Here is a 22994-nt window from a genome sequence, read left to right as displayed (position 1 = left end):
GTATTCGCATGCACCCTCATTAGTATACGTCTTTTTAATTAATAAAAGAAACACATACTTACTCTTTACTTTTAATGTATTTCTCAGAAATATACTTAAAATACAACTAAAGTTTACTTGATTTACACTAAAGTATCATGAAGTGTCCTAAATTTACTTGACATATAGTTGTTTATTCTTTAGATTGAGTCTAAGATTGAAATACTTATTTTGACATAGTTTGACACGCTATCTTATAAACGTACGTGTTTAAATTTGTATAGTAACATGTTCAGCTTTGAGATGGCAAAATAAGTCAATAAAACTAAAGCTGATGTTCTTTTTACACACTGATCAAGGACATTTACTTCAAATCTACTTCAAAGGTTTATTTATTAGTATACTTTTATACTTTATAAAGTACAAGTATACAGCAAGTCAATTGATATTTTTTATACTTACTAACTTTAAGTCCACTAATAGAATGAACTGTAAGTATGTAAATGTTTGCCATAAGCAGTGCTGCGTGTGCGTGTTAGACGTAAGTGATGTGGTGAAGAGTTTTGGAAGCTTCTCTCTTAAATTCTCTTCTCTAAATCCCTGCAATAATCCAATTATCTGAGATGAGGGAGGCTGGAATAACCTTTAAATCTCACTATTGAAAAGCGGACGGGCCGGGGACGGGGCGGCTGCTTATCAGCTGGAATCCCTCTCCTTCATTTCTTTCTTCTCGTGCGTCTTTGTTCTGGAATGTGAAATAATCCAGAGCTGCCGACTCTCGGCTGGCCCGTAATCTGACCGCAGACTCTCGTGAGGCAGGATTATATCCTAATTGTTGGCTGAGGTTTTGGTGTTACGTGTGTAAATGATAGAATGAGAGAGAGATTAGCTGTGCGGAGGTCTGGAGCTGTTTGCTCTTCTTCACATTTAGATGAATAATATCGTTTTAATTCACTGAAAGCAGAAACCCGATGAAAAGCTCGGACCATACAGAGTCGTTAATAAGGGATGAATGTTTACATTTCTTCAATGAAATCCATCGGTCATTGTATAGTATATAAATGGTTATACAGTTTCATTGATACCTTCAAAAATATCATATCAGGTCGTGAGTCCCTTTAGATAAAACATCCGTCGAAGGCATTAATGTAAATGTTCTTTGTGTATTTCGCCGTACGTAAACATCAAACTGCTGGAGTCTTGTCTAGTCTCGTGAGCTCTTAAGTAATTATGAGGTTCCCTTCCGGTTAGGATGCTGTCTAGTAAGGCGACTATGTCGGCAGTTTGTCCAATAAATGAAGTTTAGATGTTGAAGGTTTCTTGAAGGTCAGGGCATATGGAGACTGGTGTCAATAACACATGACATGAGATGGTATTTAACGGAAAGCGTTTTTTTATATTGGCTTCTAGTCTCTCTAGACAACTTCACATTGCACCTTTAATGCAGATGAATACTAAACGTGTGCATCTAATGAACTGTTTATACAAAACTGATCATCCTTTATGAAGTTAACACGCCTCCCTCGATACTCAAACACGATAAAGACTGAACTTCACCTGATTTCTCTTGATACAGACTAATACAGATTCTTTTCTTTTCATTATTGCTCAGTAACTAAAGGGTCCTGGGCTCATAGTATTTGGCGATACATGTATATTAGCATGGAAAATAACTCATAAGAAGATATTTTTCTTTTCTTGTTTTAATCTTTTTGATCATTTTCAGACTTACTGGATCTCAAGTCATTTAGCTTCTTGATTAAATGTGTCCTGATTTAAGAATGTTTAGATATCTGTACACTGAATATAAGACATTATGAAATTAATTGCAAAATTAAACAAAGTAAAATATTAATTCATTATTATTTGAGTATCATTTAGTATCATTTTTATACAATATAAATTTTGTTTTATATATGTAAAATATTATTCTTATTTTTGTTATGTTCATAACATATTTTTAGGTTATAATGTAATAATTTTTTTGTATAATTAATATATGCCATGTATGACCCTTTCAATAAAAATGTATAATTTTCAAATCAAAAATCATTTTATTTAGATGACCGAGGTCTTTATTCATTATAAACTTCAGCTCCAGGTTAAATAACCCAAAGTTTCTCCACTTCAAAAAGTCGTCCGACCTCAACAGCCCCAGCAACTAACATTTATTTATTGAATCAATTCAATGTAACGTAAGGAGAAGCAGATTATTAAGAACGATAATGAAGGGTCTTGAGTGTTCATCTTCTGCTGACTCTGAAGGATTCTCCAGATGTGCGGTGCAGACGCAGACAGCTGCGCATGTGTGTGAATGTTGAGAAATGCACGGCTAAGCCGCCCTTATTCCCTGGAGCCGTTCATCGGCCCACATCTGTTTTAAGGGCGTGTGCGGTCCATCTGCCACGAGCCGTGCGTTGTGAGTGAAGTCCTGCATCAGCGCACGCTGACCCCGCCGCTCAAGGTCATGTGATGCAGACGAAGACCATCTGACTGCGACCTGTCATTCAATAAGAGTCACCACTTCATGTGTTTCACCTTATTGTTGCTTGTGTTTGTCAAGAAAGTTGACACACACATGAGGTTTTGGTTGTAGTAGTCATGTACTGCAAAAGTGTCATGATGCAAAAACCATTGAGGCATTACTGTATTTAACTTATTGATTATAGTGTAAATAACATACATTCTTATTAATAACATGACACAAATCATTCATTCATTTTGAGAGTCATACATGCACGAATGCTAAAAGCATGTGACATTGTGGTGGGAGGTACAGTGTGTAACTGAGGTGGGTGATGTGCTCTTCTGAGCAGATGCTGGCAAGATGTTGCATTGAAAACCTCCTGAGGGTTCGGCCGGTCCAGATGAAGTCTGCCTAGCGGACAGAGCGAGAGTAAGAGAACATTCATCCCTGCAGAGACTGCATGGACAGATCACATCACAGCCGATGGAGCGGCACCTTTCATTCCATCAGGCACGTCTGCACCGGCCCTCCACAAATCTGTGGCTTTGTAAAGGCTGTTGGGATTTTTTCAGCCTGTATCTGGTTTTAACTGATTCTTCGGAATATTTAAATCACATCATTTAGTGTTTCTGAATATCATAATAGCTGATGGATTATTAAGAAAATAATTTCATGAAAACATCTGGCGCTGTATCATTGCCTTACATTTGTGCATCCAAACTGATTACATTAAAGTGACACATAGCGACCCAGGCCTGCCAAAATAAATACATTTTAAATACAAAACCAGTCATTTAAACACTTCACAAGACCAGACATTCTTTTTAGCATTATTAACTTTTTTAATAATTTACGTTCAATCTAAGGACAGATTTGAAACATCAACATGTGATTCTGTATGATGTTGATGAGTGTCATGTGAGGTCTGTGCATCAGTAATGAGAGGTTGATATAAAGCATGAATTATAACTAATCTTATTAACGGCAGGAGTGCGAGTCAGCGCTGATTTAACATGGACACACATGTGATTGTGAGTGAGAGGCTGACAGGTCCGTCTGCGGGGGTCCGGTGGGTGGGAGACGCGGGGGTCTGTGTTAAGTGATTAGAGACTCGTTTTGACTCCAGAACCAGACCGATAACACCTCACTTAACATCACTTGACACACCGGCCAAATTAAATGATAATTGAAATCTTTTTTGTTTTGACGGTAGTTCAGGTAGAAACTCATTATTCTTCATATTCTTCAACCTGGTAACTGCAGACTGTTATAGAGACGAAGGGGTCTCTTGCTTCTTTTGACAAAAGTTATTTTTGGGATTTACACATTTTCCTTATGAAAGAGTTTTAAGACACGAACAAACCGACCAACTATAATCAAGACTAACATGAAAGACTGCACCGGCGACTTGACCCACAATCCTATCATTGCCAATTATATCATCCAATCAAACTATTATTAAAATATGAACAAATAAAAAATATGTTTTAAATAGAGGATTATTTGCAAATGTTTTTTTAAATCGAAGTAATGTAAAATATTACGTACACTAGTGCATTATGCTAATACATTTGTATAATACATAAATGGACATTTCTAATAGAAACTAATGGAGGATAATTGTATTTATATATGGAAAAGATATCAAGCAAGATAATAAAAGTGTTTTAAATATTACATTTTTTGTCTCTCTTTTACTTCTGCATGTCTGAAACCTGTAAATGACACAAATAATATAATGCACACTGAATATAATAAATATAATCTAAATATATGATATGAAGGTGTTTTAGTGGAAATACTGTTGAAAGCTCTCTTTGATATTGATTTAAGTTTATTTGATTTTCTCTATTCAGACACGTTAGGCCTGTAAATTATCATTGAGGAAAGCAGCAAGGTGAAAGCCTATTGTATTTATGCCTGTCATATCCCAAAAACCTCACGCTCTAGAGGTGCTTATTGAAGTTTTCGTGACCCTTTGGTGCGTTGAAACAACCGTTGAACAGATTTGCAGTCACGGATCAATATATCGGCAGACCAGCTTTTAGTGAAGTCTTCAAATGAAGCGCGCCGGGTGTGAAAGGTTAACCGCTTTGACCCGCACCAAAGTTTTCACGGAGGCCACGTGTTTTTGATATGCGTCCGACGACAATGTTAAACAATCCCTCTGGGTCTCATTCCGTGACCTCTACGACCAAACGGCTGGACATGTTAGGGCTCTGAAAAAACAAATCCAGATGCTTTGGCTGGTTGTCATTCGCTCATTACTGTTTCAACATTATGAGAGCATGAAGATTTACAGAGTGTTGTTCATTCGTCTCCTTTGGGCCGCTCTAGAAAGCCTTCTCGCTCCTTGATAAGCGTGCAGAAACACGACACGAGTGAAGCGTTTGTGAACGTTGCCTTTCATCCGCTTTCTTCTGCACCTGAAAGCTTTCTTCACACTGAAGTTTGGAGCACGCTGAATACTAATTTCTGTCCATTAAAAGTGGCCGCTATCATCGCCGTGCTCTCATTAGAATGCCGGGCTCATGGGACCATTCTTAATTCCTTTATAGAGGAATTCAAGACCCTTTCACTTCAAAAAGTATAAATCATACTCCCAAATGAACGCAGAAGAGAGGGGATTCATACCAGGGGTCTCTGATGTGTCCCATCGGTTAGCGGCAGACGCGTCGAGTTCCCAAAGCCGCTGAAATCCAGCCTCCGGAGAGAAGATGAGACCAGGGCCTCTGCTTAAACCTCTACACCACAACCAGACAACAAATATGAGCGCAGCTGTTCAATATCAATGCCTTATTTTAAAAACCTCATCTGAAATGAACGGCGAAATGATTTTACACATTCGTTAATTGTGCAATGTGTCCGCTGAATATCCGTATGAATGATAAAACTAGATACTTGAAGTTTCCATTCGCTCTCCATTGGATGTCACTGATGTCTAGGAAGAATAATTGAGCTATTAAACTGTGTTTTTCTTATCTTAAATATGGAAAGTCATGGGAATAACCCGCCGTGCTCTTGATGTTAATGGTGAGATGGTGATGTCAGCAGTTAGTATATTGGTGTGAGTGGCCTATTGATTATTGATTTGTGTGCATTGATCGAGGTCTCACGGGAGTCTAATCCGTTTTGATGTATTTGAATACCTCCATTCATCTTCACATGTTTCTGCAGCTCGTCGTGTCTGCGGCCTAATGAAAATAGATGCTCGTGTGAATGTGTGCGCCGCCTTTTTGATTTATTTTTTAATTGATATATCTGCTTCAGAGGGTCGGCCGCACAATGACAATTGACCGTGATGTCAACATCTGTTTTTTCTGCTTTAGGCATCTTGAGATGGACTTAGAGGTTGTTAAGAACTGCAATACAGTATTTTCTCTTTTGTTTGTGAACCGATAACTACTGTCTATGAGTATTCATTTGCTATACAGAAAACTAAAATTATTCAAAGTTATTTATATTTCTATATTGCTTATATATGGAGTTTATTTAGAGAACATTTGAGTCCATTTCTCTACAGACACATACTTTAGATATTAAACTATAAAAACGTTCCATCATTAAACATTTCATCCATCATTCATGTTTGCCACAGTAAAAGGGTCACAATACAACAGAAAGATATTTAAATAGGTACCTGTCATTATAACAAATATTACCTTTCTCTCTCTTTATTGTTATCTTTTTGATTTCTTTCATGTTTGATTGTTTTTGTGTTTTATTCCTATTATTATTCTCCCTTTACAGCAACCCTGTTGTATAAATGTCCTTTAAAAATAAACAAACAAACAAATTGTTTCAAACATTTGATGGAAATTGTCAAATCCCACACTGACAAAAATATAAAATCTGTAATATTTCAATATGTAAAGTAAAGTTTTTTGTAAAAGTAAAATGACATGTTTTTTACGTTATATAAATTACACGTTTCTGTAATTTCAAACTAACCGTATTTCAATAATATAAAAAATTCTTATAACGAATTTTGAAAATATTTGAAAATAAAACTGTCAAATTCTGTCAAATTCCAGTTTTTACAGTGCATCTGCAGACAAACAGTTCTTTGAAAATGTAATATCGGTGTTGTCGCATGTCATAAATATTATCCAATTGTTATAAAAATCTACATGAAAAGTCTGATCTTTAGGATTGTGATCATTTGGACCTTAAGAAAGACAGAAAAGCAGCAAGAGGTCTGTGTCTCTTCTTCAGATCCCGTTCGTATTCGCGTGGGTTTTCCCTTTAATACTGCTCTGGATAGAGGAGAGAGAAATAATGTGCCATTTAAGCGTCCATCGATTTTGGAATTAAAAAGTTAGTTTGCAAAGATTTACTGTGGGGTTCACTAGCAGAGCTCTTTATCAGGGCCGCAAATGGGCGGTTATACGCTGTCCGACAGAGCCGCGATTGAGAGATCGATAGCTGCGTGATTTAGTAACTGGCCTACAGCTAATCAATAAGTATAAAAGTAAATGAAATATGCATTACGGGGATTTTATTAGAGGGGGTTAGCACGCCGAGAATAACCGTCAAGCCATTTATTTTATACCTATTGATTGTACAACATAGAGACGCTGGCGTGGCTCAGCTCGAGCCTTCTCACGTTCACGCCGAGTATATGGTGTGATTTACAACGCTTGAGGTCAGGCCGTGTGCAGACAGCTGAAGGGTTTATACTGACCCGCTCGCTGCCAGACATCAGATACATTAACTACACACAAACACAATGAGCTTGATATTGTCTGTACGGAAACGTTTGGAGATGCTGTTATTATACTGTAACTCCCATTGGAAAGGAAAAATCACAGATGAGATCTCTTTGAAGGGACAGATCACCCAGAAATAACAATTCTGTCATCATATAAGATCGTTACAAACCTGTGTAAACTACTTTCTTCTGCTGAACCCAAAAGGAAGATATTTGGAAGAATGTCAGTCTCCAAACAGATCTCATCCCCCATTGAGTCTGACAATGAGATCAGATCTGTTTGGTGAAACACTTCTGCTGAACAGAGCCGTGGCACGGCAGCGCACGGACTCAAACTATCATCAACGCATTAGCATAACATTAGAGGATGACTGAATCCATGCATCATAAACATGATGATCCGTTTACAAGCGCCCGTGCACGTACGGCCATTTACAGTCAACCGGTCTCATATAGACAGAAGTGTTGTGACGCTCTGTGGGGACGAGAGGACGGCAGTCATCAGAGCAGACAGTCTGTCTCTCTTCATTTTCTTAAGTGTTCTGAGGTCTTTTCAGATCTGAATGGGTTTGTCCACCTCAGCTCGCGGGGTCTCGGCTGTCCGCACCTCTTTCCTGTGGCGGGTTTGTCATGTAAATAACAAATGCACTCAGTCTGGTGATTTACCGCGGGCCGCTGGCCTCTGATGTATATTAATATTGCTGCACGTCGCACTGTACCCGAGTCCATCATTCATTTGGATAAAAGAGGAGGAATTTAAAAACAGCCAATGCTGTACAATAGGGATACAGATTGCATCCATTTATTGTGCTGAGTGATGGAGCGGCTGCCCACCGTGTCCTTCACCTTCCCAAGATGCTGTGCAGCTTCCCATAAAAACTAAAAAAGAAGCGCCCTTTGGCCCTCCACCCTTCCCGGGTTGGTGGGAAACGACGGAACATTCCGAGGACGGCACGGAAAAAAACTCATCTTCATTCAAACATAATAGTAAACTAAGTATAACATTAACATCAAACTGACAAGTGCGCTTGTATGGAAAAAATCAAAATGATTTTACTACGAAAATGAAAACCAGATTAACACGCGTGCATGAAGTTAAACACACCTAATAAACCTCAAACCGAACATTGCGATGAATTCAGTGCTGATCTGTTTCAGACGTTTGTTAACTTATCAGAGAGACAGAACACCACACTGCAACTTCAGCACAGTCAGCCGTGATCATTAGCTAAGATCAAGCACCTAGCAAGGTCTACACACGTTCATTCAAATAAACGGATATGAGGTTTATGTGGGCGTTCCCAGCAGACGGTTATCCACACCCAATGATTAACATATCATTTACATGCAGGTTGACCTTGAAAATGAAGACAAAAATTAAATGATAATCAAACTTTACATTTACATACATCAGTATTATTGCGTGAGCATTAATTGAAACCTTTGTAAAACTGTTTTTGCAATTTCTATTTCACATTTGCCTTTTTAGTGAAAATGAAATCTCAAATCACAAATTGCATTTTCATTTGACGGGGACAACTGTTCATCTGTTTTTCATTTTCATCGTTTCATTTATTTATTTAAATTTGGCAGGATTTGCCTTCCATACACTTGTATATAAAAACAACTGAACTAATAGTTTACTGAGAGTATTTTTTAAAGCGTATCCTACTTTTAATGTGCTACAAGTATTGATCACAAGTTATTTTATACTATTACCCATTGAAGACGTTAAGTCAAGTCAATCTCTCCTTACAGCCAAGAACAATACCTGAACTAAATATTAGTGGAAAACCTGTTCCTAAACATTTGTAGGTCTGAGACACAATATTATTAATGATTTTAAATATTCTCCATGTGTATCACAAATATCTAAACACATTTAAACCCTCAGGTTTGTTAGTGCTGGTGTATATGCGGTGACGGGTTTCATCTGGATGTCAGTTTTCAGCGGCTGCATTCGCTCTGTATAAATCTTGACTTTAGTGTCTCGTGAGATCCGTGCGCTCGCTCACTCCTCTAATGTTCATTCAGAGATTGTGCCTTTAAATGATAATTAGCCTCCTGCTATTAATGTGTGTTTGTGCACGCTAACAGTCAATCCCTGCGAGAGAGAGAGAGAGAGAGAGAGTTTGCATTGTGCTGCTGTACCCAGCTGTGGGTTTCATCTCTTTAACACTGACAGACACTGTGTTGAAGCTAGCTGTGAAAGAACTCATCAGACAGCCTCTGTGTTTGGTCTGGACAAACGCTTCACTTTACACGCTCAAATGAGACTGTCAAGAACACATCTCACTGTCACAACCCAACACACATACACCTGCAGCAACATTAAAGGGCCAGTTCCCTTCAAAATGAACATTCTGCCATCAGTTCTTCTTCCTCGTGTCACGTTAAACACCAAACTCCCTTGACTTCCATTGTATGAACACAAAAACACTGAGACATTTCTCAAAACATCTCCTTTTGCTTTCCACTGAAGAAAGACTCGCATACCAGTTTACAAACACACGAGCGAGAATAAATGACTTTAGATGTTTGGCTGAACCTTTAACATATTAAACATCGATTCCCAATAAAAATGACCATCTGCCAAATGCATGAATGTAAACATTGAACATGGATGTCTAAATTGAACTAGATTGAAATGTCTTTATATGCAGTTTATATTGTTTCATGTGGACTACTGTGCTGTTGTTCCACTAGTGAAGTACAGCACAACTTAAGTGTCCATTTTGGGCTCTTGTTAACTCTTTCCTCTCCTCTCAGCTCATTTTACAGTGTTTCTCTTCAATCTCGTCTCTTCTGCCCCCTCCCTGCGCCGACAGATCTCCCGCAGTCCTGGTGTTCTCGCCCCGGCGGTCCGTCCCCCCCTCATTAATGCCCGTGCCGGTGTGAGGGCCATATGGCAGCGCAAGACAAATAACGGCAACGCTCAGCCATCGCTTCTACTGACAGAAATGCAGCCCACCGCAGTATTTTGCCCTCCGTGTACTTTCCCCTCCTCCAGTGTCCTTCACAAGCCCACCGCTTAGACTCCCGATCCTGATCATGATGTTGACCATCAGAAGACACCCGGACCGAGAGGATTCACACCGTTCCATCCATTTGTTTGCAAAATGAATAATAGTATTACAGCAGACAAAATGTTGATTAGACCTGAAATACGTGTCTTCACACCTGTGTCTTGACAGCAGCGTGACTCTACATGAAAGAAAAGGGCCAAGAGGTCAACCTGCGCTTTCAGCCAATCAGAAGCCAAGCAGGTGGATAAGGTCACAGAAGAGGTCAACGTGGATACAGGCATCTTTCTGTCACCTAAGCAATGTTTATCATGGGCTAACATAAAGTCAGAAAAATCTCATTGTCATTGTGGACTGTTTCAGTTGAGTTATGAACACCACACAATCCTGTTCTCTAACCTTTTTGAATGGCTGTCAAAGTAAAAGTAGTTCGGTTTAGAGTTAGGTGATAAGATGAAGAAAGAAATTCCCACATTGAGCACCAGAGCTGATGGGGGCAACAGAGAGACTCAAACAGCAAACTTATTCAATACTCCACGTGTCAATCCTGTACCTCAGAGATGTGTTTTTAAGGCGCTGGTTCCCTTGACTGAAAGCCTATGCATTTTTCCCATAGACTTTTGGAAGATTGCAAAAAAATAAGATCTCGATCAAGATAATCTTTACAAATCAACACTGCATTTGTTATTTTTGAAGCCGAAATATTGTACAATCGGCATAAGTAAAAAGTGAACCAGTGCTATAATTTAAGTTTGCTTGATATCAACGTCACCACCACCAATTCTATTAAAAATGTGTTTCCGCATCTATGTTTTTAGAGATTTGTGCCATGTTGCATAATTTGTGAGCTTTATATGCCTGATGACGTCCAACGTCCCCGCCAAAGGAAGAAGTCAGTTTTAGCAACTTGTAAGCAACCGCCGTTTTAAGACACCAGAAGGCTTTAAAAAAATCACAAGCGAGTTATAACTGTGTGTTTTAAGTCATGAATAAAACGTGAAAATATGTTTCGTTAACCAAAAACCCATCGACTTGATGGAACTAGAAGCCCAAAAAGCTAACTCGCTTCTGGGTTTTGCATACAAAAATACGTCATCTCTGAGCCTCCCTATAGTGTGAGTAGTGTGTTTGAAAAGTCCAAACAGAAGACGTGCGCTTTAGGTACCTGGATGATCGAATCCATCATCTGCACCTCCATCACCGTCTGGTTCGGCTCAGCCTCCAAAACTGACCTCGGAAGACTACAGCGGATAGTCCGGACTGCAGAGCGAATCATCTGCACTACTCTTCCCACACTTAAAGAACTGTACTCATCCAGAGTGGGTAAAAGGGCTCACAAAATTACCCTGGACCCCTCACACCCAGCACACTCTCTGTTTGAACTCTTACCATCTGGTCGACGCTACAGAGCACCGAGCACTAAAACATCCAGACACAGGAAGAGCTTCTTTCCTCAGGCCATCTACCTCATGAACAGTTAAATGTTCACCTTTTGCAATAAATGTGTGCAATATTTTTTTGTGCCAGATTCTTCGTATATAGCACCTTAAAATGTGTATATTTTAAACACCTGTAGATATCTCATATAATCTGTATATACATATCATACACCCTACAGTGCAATAAATGTGTGCAATACTTTCCCTCGGACATTTCACATATATAAACTCATGTATATAAACTTATAACTTGTATATTCTAAACAAAAATTCTGGAGCTCTTCTGTCACACTGCACTTTCACCTTTGTGTGCTTAACTTTTATTTTTATTCTGTACTTTCGTTGCCTTTGTTGATTGTTACTTGTCTTGTAACCTTACTCGTGTACTGGAAGCTTCTGTAACCAAGACAAATTCCTCGTGTGTGTAAGCACACCTGGCAATAAAGCTTGTTCTGATTCTGATTCTGATTCTGATTCTGGAGCAAAAGAATGAAGGACACGCACCTGACGCTCCTAGTTTTGCTTTCGCAGAAGAAAGGAGGCGGAGCCATCCGGCGCTTCCTGTACAAAGTTCACATGTAAAGACCATTATGCTCACATTATGACTATAGCATTGTGTTGATGTTTGTTTCAAACCGCTTCTTATTCACACAAGATTTTAAGATTTTGTATATTTGAGCGCTTTGGAAGACAAAAGAAAACTGTTCACTACACAAAGTTCCTTTAGACAATAGTAATCAAGTGAAGTCCTAACTGTGGATAAACACCCTCATGTTTTGACACGGGCCTTTCAGGTGGTTTTTTTTGGGTCTGGTTTTGCGTCCTCTTCTGACCCCTCGAGTGGATTGTGCTGCCACACAAAGGGCTAATGATTAAACAGTCATTTAGACTTGTTCTTTTAAGTATACGAATCAGCCGCCACATAACTGTGAATGAGTAATTAGCTGATTAATAAACAGGGGGGCGTGGGTCGGGCCGCAGGGAAGCACTCCTGAAGTCATTGTTTCTCAAGGGCCCCTACACAGACATAAAGAAGCTTCTATTCATCCCAAATCATTACTGTAGAAAACACGGCTCTCGTCGTGAGCTGTTGATGGAGAATGGCTTCTTCATGTCAGACAGACAGGTGGACACACAACCAAAGAAAACCCAATAAAAATACAAATCATATTCATCTATTCGTCATTTGTTTCTCTTATTTCTGACCCATTCAAAAATGGTTTAAAATTCCGTTTTGCTTTTTAATAAAGAAAATTCACAATGTTAAAATGTATATTTAAACAAATAAAAGTCAGGAGGAAACACCATTAAATGTAGGGATGCACGATAAATTATGAATCATTTCCTTTGTTTGAACCACTTCAGGTTCAAGCTGCACACATTTATAATCCAGAACAGTTGTGTCTTTCTGTCGTGATCTTTCACTTACCGCTATTAGCAAAACATTGTTGATGTAGATACAGTATGTAGAAATTTATGAATGTGTGAATTATAGGAACAAAAGCATATTGTTTGAATCAGACTGCTGTCTGAATGCTTTCTGTCTTGAGATCTGTTAGACTCGCGGGAGAACATCTATAATTTGTTTATTAAATAAACATTATACCAGAAAAGTTTAAAAGTTAAAGAATCTTGAATTAGTGTAAAGGAGACTTGGTACATGATTTTAAGGGGAAAAATAAATTTCAGGCTCAGAAAATGTTATATTAATATTTAGTTACTGTACTGTATATCGGCCAATTTATCGGTCATCGGCTTCCAGTGTTCAAGAATTATCGGTTATCGGTAAAGGCCAAAATGTACATATCGGTGCATCCCTTATAAAAGAAGACATTGTATTTCAAGTCAAATAATAAAAATGTGTTTTATTTATCAAAAACGCTTTCCTGGGTCAAGACTTCTTGGCAATTAAAAAAACACCTTATTTATGCACTGAAAAATGTATCTATTAATTATAATTTATTTATTTCATGTAAATCCATTTTTATATTAAAAATTTTCGTTGATTTGTATAGTTTTATCAAATGTAATCTATGAAATATATAAATCCCTATTTTCATTTTTGTTTAATCTAATTATTTATTGAATTATTGTATCCCTATTATATATCATTTTGTATTGTTTTAGCAGACCTTTCTCTGTCACTGCCTTGTGGCCCCTTCCTTTGGACTCCATTTTGAAAGACTCTGGAATATAACACATTTGCAAGAAAGATTTGGTCACCAAAAATGTTTACTTTATCTTTGCTCTTAAAAATGTTTGAAATATATACAGCAATTAAGAGCATTTATAGGTTTGGACGATGGTAACTAGTAAATGGACTAAACAATGTGTCTCTAAAATAAATTATATATTTTAAATCTGCCATTTTTGTCTTGAATTATAATGTGAAGACTGTTCGTCACAATCTTGTAGACTGTTTTAAACTCTCTCAAAGCTCAAACTGCAGGCTTCCTGAGGTTAGTCATCATTCCCTCCAGAAATATGAATCAATGATCGCCCGTATGGAGAGGAATTCATCTGGAAACAGACACAAGCAGATATAACAGGAGTGAGGGAGGAGCCGGGTGAGCGGTGAGTGCCGTGTCGTCTAATCCTGAGAGACAGCCGGGTGCTGTGATGTCACTTTCACTTTGGCCTTTAGTCCCTCAATGCGCCACTCATCTCGAAATGGCCGAGTAACATGAATGAACTCCTGAAGTGCTGCTACGGACAGGGCACACTGGGAGCTTTTATTTCTATTGTGATATAGAAATGGAAAGTGTCAGCTAGACCTTGTATATCTTGTCTTTTATTCATCATTCGCCAAAATGTTTGTTAGTAGTGTTGGATTTCACCGAAACAAGAACCCTCGGTACGAAATTATAACTCATTCTGTTTGGGTTAAGTCCACAAACCATGTGTGTTGTTGGGGTGTGAGCCTGAAAGACAATGCAAAATAAATTTTCTACAGTCCAATTTGATAACAAACATATTACAGCACCCCAGTAATCCCCCAAAACACCCTAGCAACCAAACTTGTAACAGGCTAAACCACTTAGCCCTAGCAGCGGGAGGGTACTTTGAGCAGGGGGTGCTGTGTTTTTAAAAATGTTTTGCAAGGGCTGAAATTATTACGACTGCGCCATGGAGAGCCGCATAAGTTTAATGTCAATAAATAACGGAAGCAAAAATTAGTTGCAGAGAATAAAGAAGGATTATGATTATAGGATATTAAAACAAACACATAAACGCATGTTATATGTACTGTATATAGCCAAAGCACAATCTGCACGATTGCAACTTAACCCCCCAAACATCAACCTATAAGAAACCAAACATGGGCGCCGTATAGCGGGGAAAAGTTAGGACAATTCCAAGGGCCCCTGACTGACAGGGGCCCAAACAAATAGGTACAAACTAATTAATTTTAAATTATATTATACACTATATAAATCATCATCATTTAGTATATTTAAAATAATAATAAAATGAAGGATGTCTTTTATTTAACGTATTTTGGCAATAAAAGTTAAATATCCCCAATTGACCAAAAAGTAAACATCCATATTGACCTGTGTCTGCATGGAATGGTTTGGTCCTGCTCCAGCGCACTCATCATCAGTGACGTGTTTAGTTGCAGAAAGTCACGTCAGAAACAGAGATCACTATGTTGCATAGTAAAAAATCTGGTTTTCAAAAAAGGAAAAGAAACAAAATTGAGAGAGCAAAGACAAAAGACACCCCAGTCTCCCCATAACTGCACCCCTCCCTGTCCCAGTGAAGAAGGTGAGCAACACCGTGTTAATGACTTTACCATAACAAAAAAGAAAGTGGAATATTTATTAATGACAAAAATCAAACAAAATTGTTTTTCTCACATAATGACCATTATGACAAAAAAAAGAACCTCTTGTCTGTATTAGATGCATTTAGAAACAATGAGTAGCTCACCTCAACCTGCATGTAGGTTACAGACAATATTAAAATAATCCAGTTTAATGCGTTCATTTAGAGTGAAATTTGGCCGTTAAATGGCATCTATAGATACAGACCTTATTATTCCCATCATGAAGGGCAATTTATTTGAGAAGCTTGCACACACACACACACACACACACAAATCTATGATATCTAATGTATGTAATCAAGTGATGATAATACAGAGCTATGGGTCATTTGGGTCAATGTTCTGTAGTGTTAGTGTCATTTATTGGTATATATTTCCATTGTTCTTATTTGTACCATTTTAATTTACCTTTTAATTTGATGTCACACTGGTACTGTTAGTTTTGTTATGACCATATTCCACCTTTTGATTTAGTGATCACTTTATCTGTGTTGTAGCGCTATAATAACCCTGATGTGGAAATTCAGTTTTACACATCAAATTTATTTTGTTGTTGGCATATATGTGCAGTTAAAAAAAAAAGCTGTTTTCATTGTTTTGAGATGATGATGTTAATTTATTTTGATTAAAAAGTTAATATATATTTAGGTTTTTTCTTTTTCTTTGTTTTTAAATTGTCAATATTTTTACAATAAAAATACATTAAGAATGGACATTTTTATGGTGGCTTTTAATCTTGCATCAAATTGTGAGATGCATACTGTATGCAGACTTGCATTTACAGATCACCAGGAGTAAATATTTTGCTAGTACTAATATTGCACTACAAGAAGCAACACAGTTGCAAGCCTTTGATTAGAGTTATGTAAAGCTTTTGATTGGACAGTTAGGTCCTAGAGATGTGGGGCCCAATTAGATTTTTTTTCATGGGGCCCAAAATTCCTGGCGGCGCCCCTGAAACCAAACCAGTCACACAAATAAACACAATTGCACGTTTTTGACAACAAGACGTATTATAATGTCATGATGTCATTGTATTAGTAACGTTATATATGTTTTCAATGCATATTAGTGAATAGACACATTCATAAAATGTATTATATTTATTTTTTGATCAAACATATGTATTTATTTTTGATACCGGGGGATCGTACAAAATTATTACGTAGATTATAATACAGATTACGTACAAATTCATACGATTTAACCACTTCTTAAAGCAGTTACAAATTGTTGTGAGACACATGGATTTAAAAAAATCGGAGGGAGAATTAAATAAATGAGTGAAATGCAAAGTGTGCATCACATCGGCTAGTTAACAGATGGAAATGTAAATGCAATCAGGCCGGATAATCACCTGTCTGACCATTCATCTTCCCAACATTCACGTTTATCCCGTCATTACTCACATTATTTACTCATTCTCCTACATTTCACTGCCAGCAAAAATACAAGACTATTTGTTTGGACAATAAAGGAATATAATAAATTGCATTGTAATGTTAATTTCATATAATATGACTTTACTGTTGTAAAAGGCCTGTTAGGAAGCTCCCTAACTTTATAGCCATGTAAAATAATTCAGCTTACCCGGAAAGACAAGACACGCAGTTATAATCATACTAAAAGTATTAAAATCGCTCAAAACTTTGAGATTCAACAGCAGTAGAGAAAAACAAACAAATAAACACGAACGTACGCTCACACACACACACCACACACACACACTCACAATAGTTACATCATAAAAGTACAATTTTGGGAATAAAAACACTAAGAAATATATCATTAATAAAAAAATACAGATACTTGTGTATCTACATCACAGCAAATCAAACAAAGTAGGTTGTTAGGTGTTTCATTCGTGTGTGAACGAGAAGCAAAAGAGGCCATTAGGGGCCATTCACATTAAGCGTCTTTTGCTTGTGTATGTTCGGTATTTGACATGTAAACAACGAACGACGTTCTGCTGTTCTGCGATCGGTCACTGTTGGTTTTTCTAACATCAACATAAAAATATTTCAGCTCTTCAGAGTAAAGCGAGCAACTCGGGTCACGTGACAAGAAGCGCGCGGCTCGCGGTCTCCACGTGGTTTTAGGCGCGAAATGCGATCTGCCCGTAAGATTGACTTTTTTATGGTTTATTCTTCCACTGTGTAAGAATCAGCAACACCGTGTTTGTCTAAATGAAACACCAGGTGCACGGAGCTTCACTTTCTTATGTTTAAATGGCGTTTTATCACGTTTCAGGTGTTAACGAGTGCTTATCATTCCCTTATTCTACAGAAGAAACTGACACGAGGTCAGTCTCAGGGCTGTGGGCGGGTTCACGCGTGATTCTGTAGTACGTCAGAGAGATTTGTGCACTCGCTGTAATTAGTCGTTACCATGACGACTTCCCTCCGTAGAACAACACCTGCACCCATAAAGCGCTTGTTCGCTCGACCGGCCGGGGCAGGAAGTGAGGGAAAGAGGGCGGCGCGCAGCGGTGCGAGGATCCGGCGTGTCGCTGCTGCTCATATTTCAGTCTCGGTAAAGATTAGCTGTCAGGCCCGGAGGAGATCTATTGATCTGTTTTCCTTTTTTCTGCCAGCAATCACCTGACAAAGGCGGTGAGGAGAACTTCCGTGACTGATGCCCGACTCCACCTACAGTACACTACTGAACAGAACCATCACAAACACCAGCAACCAAATGTGTTTCATCATCACATACAATGTTATGTTTTAATATTTAGTCGCGTTTTCAAAGGATGTATCCTGAATTTAAATAAATTCGGACAACAACTAGAAAACAAGACTCTTCTACAATCGATGCTCTGAGAACGTTTTGCTAACGTTTCCACTACGTTTTAGATGTTTTAATAATTTAATAATCAACGTCAGATTATGGTTTAAGCATGTTTAGCAAGTACATTCTGACACTTTTAACCGTGTTTTATTTTACTCGGAGAACTTTTAAAGAATGCTCCCTGTGAAAATGATTTTACAGAGCACTCAAGTCAACGACTTCTGCTGTCATTTGTGCATTTTATTTCAATTCTTTCTCAACAGTCTGTAAATGGTTCACCAGTAGTTTGAGGTAAACACATACATTTAAGCAGAAATGTTTAACTAAAGAACCATTAAACTATGGATATGTTAACTGTATGAATATTTACTGTATACACAATTAATTCAATATATGCATCATGTGCTGATTGGTTAGTGGAGTGTTTGTCCCGCCCCTCCTGTAAAAGTGACAATGACCCTCGACCGTGTGCATTTCCTCTGGATAAGAACGTTTGATGGCTCCCACAGGCCGGAAACACATCTCCTCGCTTAATTCTCTCTCCAGCGTTACACATCACACCTTCAGCCGTCTGTCTTTTCATCTGTATATCTGTATCCACCCCCAGCAGAAGATTGATGGAGAGACGGAGGAGAAAAATCAATGCAATGCTGGATTTCTGCTCACTGTGTCATGTTTAGGGATGTCTGACGGGTGGACGCCGTCTTTCCCTGCATCCGTCCGTCCGGGTGACAGAGACGTGACACAGTGATTCACTGCTCTCTCTCTCTCTCTCTCTCTCTCTCTCTCTCTCTCTCCTGCCGCATGGTGTCTGTTGAGGACGGAGCAGATTTTCAGCTTCTCTGTTGGCGTGAATATGACTTTCACCCCTATTTGTCGTGTTTATGTTTAATTTTACGCTCGCCGGTGGCACCTGATGTCACTCATCTCTTCTTCACTCAGCGTCTGTGCTCATTTCATCATGTATGCGGTCAGGGTCCATAATTAACAGCCGTCAATCGCCAAAGATGAGTACAAATTTGCTATGGTGAATAAATACAACATTGGTCATTCAGAACTGCACTCTCCTACAAAAAGTAAAGAAAACACAGACAAATAGTTTTATAGACTATAGTTTCTCCTAGACATCAGTAACATTGAATAGAGAGCAAAAATGTGATAAAGTCTCATCTGCGTCTCAGAAGTGTCTCATTCAATATTATTGAAGATTTTGACTCAAATCCAGACGATTTTACCTCTACAATGTACATTTATTTGACACCTCTGTGCTCTTCTTGTGCTTTAATAATTTTTATTCAGTATAACAGCATCTGTCCCATTGCTCCTCATTTCTAGTGGCATTCTCATCACATCTCTGAGAGCTTCAGCGGGTGAAGTACACCAGAAGCTGCCGTTCCTGACAGCCGATAAAAACCCAATAATCTGCTCTATTTTAAAGAACACTAACTAGTGCTATTACTCAGTGTTGGCCGCGTCTCTCTCTCTCTCCCCTTAATGCTCTTTTTATTTAATATACAGCCCATGAAAAATGAGACCGCGCTCTCGGCGTGTAGATATTTTGTTGCTGATGATGCGCAACGAATTTCCATCACGGCTTTGTTTCCAGCGGGCGAGCGGATAATCTTTTACAGCGTGGTGAGAGAGTACACCCCGTCCATCAATCTAGCTTGCTTATGGCTGCCGCCCGCCCGGAACACGTGGGAGAGTCGAGGGGACCGAACAGGTGCGGGTCCACCGATTCGATCTGCTGTCCTGATGAACAAATCATCTGCGTCTGATTTACTCCGATAGGAAAAATATCAACCATGTACAGCGGTTTTTCCCTGTCACAGTGTGTTTGTTTTGTCTGTTTAGGTTTATTAGATTGTTCCTGAATGTGACATTGAGACGACGTGCTGCGAAGGGAGGGGCTTTGAAATTGGGGCGGGTCTTATTTAGTCTCTAAGCATGACTTGCAGCACCTTTAAATATGAAATCAGAAATACAGTCTGGATTTTTTCTGAGGGTCCGGCTTGTTTGTTTGGTTTGTTATGGGCCGGTGATGCTGTTCTGTCTCATGACTCTCTGTGATTCTGCACAGATGCAAAAAATCTGATTGACAATGACAAGAATGGGAAAGATCGATGAGAGAAAAGTGAACGTGGGCCGTGTGTGTGTGTGTGTGTGTGTGTGTGTCTGTGCCCGCTTAACTATTCTAGGAAAATATTAGTACTTAAAATGAGCAAAACTTCCCTTTTGGGACAGCTTCGTTTATAAAAATATTTTGTGATTATCAAACTGCAGAAAGTTTTCTTTTAAAGTTAAAGTGAGGCTTCTAGTTATAGTGTTTATGATTGGCATTGTGGTAGAAATCAAAGTTTATGAAATGACTTCATTGTCCTTGTACAAAAGCTCCCCTATGGACCGCATTAAAATTTTACTCTGAAAAGAAGTCAAGTGTTTTCAGCAACTGTGTCCGGGGCATGAAGAGATGTCAGATAACGGCCGGGTGATATTTAGATGAAGTGAAAGAACAGGATTAGACTCAGGTGAGATGTCTGAGCTCTAATTGATCGCTGTGAAATGCACATGAAGACGGTAAAGCAGAATGAAGTCATAACAGTGAATAGAGACATTTATTAGGTCAGACACTGAACCCCTCCAAACGTTGAGATTGTTTATTGATTTTGATGTTTTGGCTGGCTGCTTCTGGGTAATCGCTTGTGCTGTTGCGTCCAGCCGGACCCTGAAGCCCCCGACCGCGCGTGTGCTATCATCTGATGAGCTTTAGAATGTCAGAAACACACTAATCTGTCGATTAGGAGCCTCTCTGAATCCTCTTGTTATTCTTGGTTAAACAAATCTAAAACTGAACTTAAACAAAACTATTATGACTAAACATCTTGTTTCCATCATTTGAACATGTTGTTGTGTTTTTTCTAGTGTTTGTTGTGGTTTTCACGTGGCTTAGGGTTATGTTAACCTGGTTCCTAACCTGAACTCATAAACAAGTATATCTTTTTATATCTTGTTAATGTTAGTTTATTGTGCATTAACTAATGTCAACAGGTACAATATCTGATTAAAAAATATACTAATAAAAGTAAATAAATCATATTTAAGACCTTTTTATGCAGTTAAATATGACACAAAAATCTTTTAGTATTTAAAATACGAGTATTGAAAACTGTCTCCTCGACCTCGTTTACGGTGGTTAGTTTGTAATGATGGTTTATAATTGAAGCTTTTGGGTACAATTGTACGAGAACTGTCAGTGGATAAAGTAATCTCATTGTAAATAAAAATTCAAAGTCCAACTCAAACATTTCTAGTGACCGGTAACATCTACATTTTTAATTGGCTCTTGCGTTTGTGAAATGTACAAACGTTCAACTCTGTAACTAATTTTCATAAATATAACATAAATTCTTGTGTGTAAGCATCATCATTTAAAAGGAAAATATTGTTCTGAAATGTTTTTCTCGAAATGTGTTAATGTGCATTGGAGAAATTCTCTATAAATTGAAGGCAGATTTGCAGCACACTTCACTTGCATGCATTTCTTTTAGGCAACATTCTATATACTTCTTAGCATCTTTATTTTTATGAAGTATATTGATTACCGTTGGTATTTACTACAGATATCTTATGCTGCAAAAAAAAAAGCTGGAGCGAGAGAAATATACCGTAAAATAAGAAAAACCCCTGTAAAATAACAGGATATATTTAACTATATATAATAAACAGTTTTCTCTGTTTCTTGCAGTTTTTTCCGGAAATTTTCTGGCAGCTGAAGTGAGCGAAATAAACTGTAAAATAACCGTTTTTTCTGTTAAATTAAATGTTTTCCCAGTTTTTTATTCACAATCTTTTTTCTGTGTATTTAAATAATATATGAAGAATGTGTTTTTTTACATATGTGAAAAATTCTGTAAAATGACATTTTATTTTTTTTTGTCTGGAAGGACGATTCTGTCCACCATTGTCGTATTTGTTGTCAAGTACTGAACACATGTGCGTCGTGTCACACACCATGATGTTTCACCCCAACCCAAGTTTGCAATATCAGGCTCTTAAAATGACCACATAAACACACACAAAATATGTTTTAGTTGTTAAAAACTGCCTCTTAAAACAAAAATGATTCATATAAAAGCACTGCTGTTCATAATATTTATTCTATAATATGATTATTATTATAATGAATGTGTAAAATTGTACTCAATGCATGTCATCCAGCGGCCCGTGTAGCTCATAGCACACACACAAACACACACGCGACCACCATTATCTGTTTGTTTCATCACTGGCACACAAGGTCACCCACCAATGAGCCTCCCTTCTCCAATTAATGACTTCTGATGGACGCTGCTAATTGGCTGAATTTATGACACTCTATTATTGAGCTTTATGAGAGAGGCAAGTGGAGGACATTAGTATTTATGGTCCGTGGGGTCCACGGTGGGCACAAAGAGTGTCACAGAGAGAGAGTCGGAGAGGCTGTTCACACAGGACTCACTCTTGCGTTTCAAGCAGTTAAATGGAGTGCAACAGAACGCAGGCATCACAAGAAAATGTTTTACTAAGTTGATCCACTTTTAACTTGACACACAGTCTGAAAATCCTGCTGCATGTTCTGCTGCACACTGCGATCTGTGTTTGCTGCATTACCTTCAGTTTTTGCCAATCATTTGAGAAAAACATGTCATGTAACTGATCACGTGACACAGGAACAGTCTCAAACCCTTAGGCTTGTTCGACTTCATGCGGCGCCGCA

The sequence above is a fragment of the Barbatula barbatula genome (genome assembly GCF_947034865.1).
Source record: "Barbatula barbatula genome assembly, chromosome: 6".
Classification (NCBI taxonomy): Eukaryota; Metazoa; Chordata; class Actinopteri; order Cypriniformes; family Nemacheilidae; genus Barbatula; species Barbatula barbatula.
The sequence above is the reverse complement of the archived record's forward strand: the minus strand, read 5'-3'. Positions refer to the sequence as shown.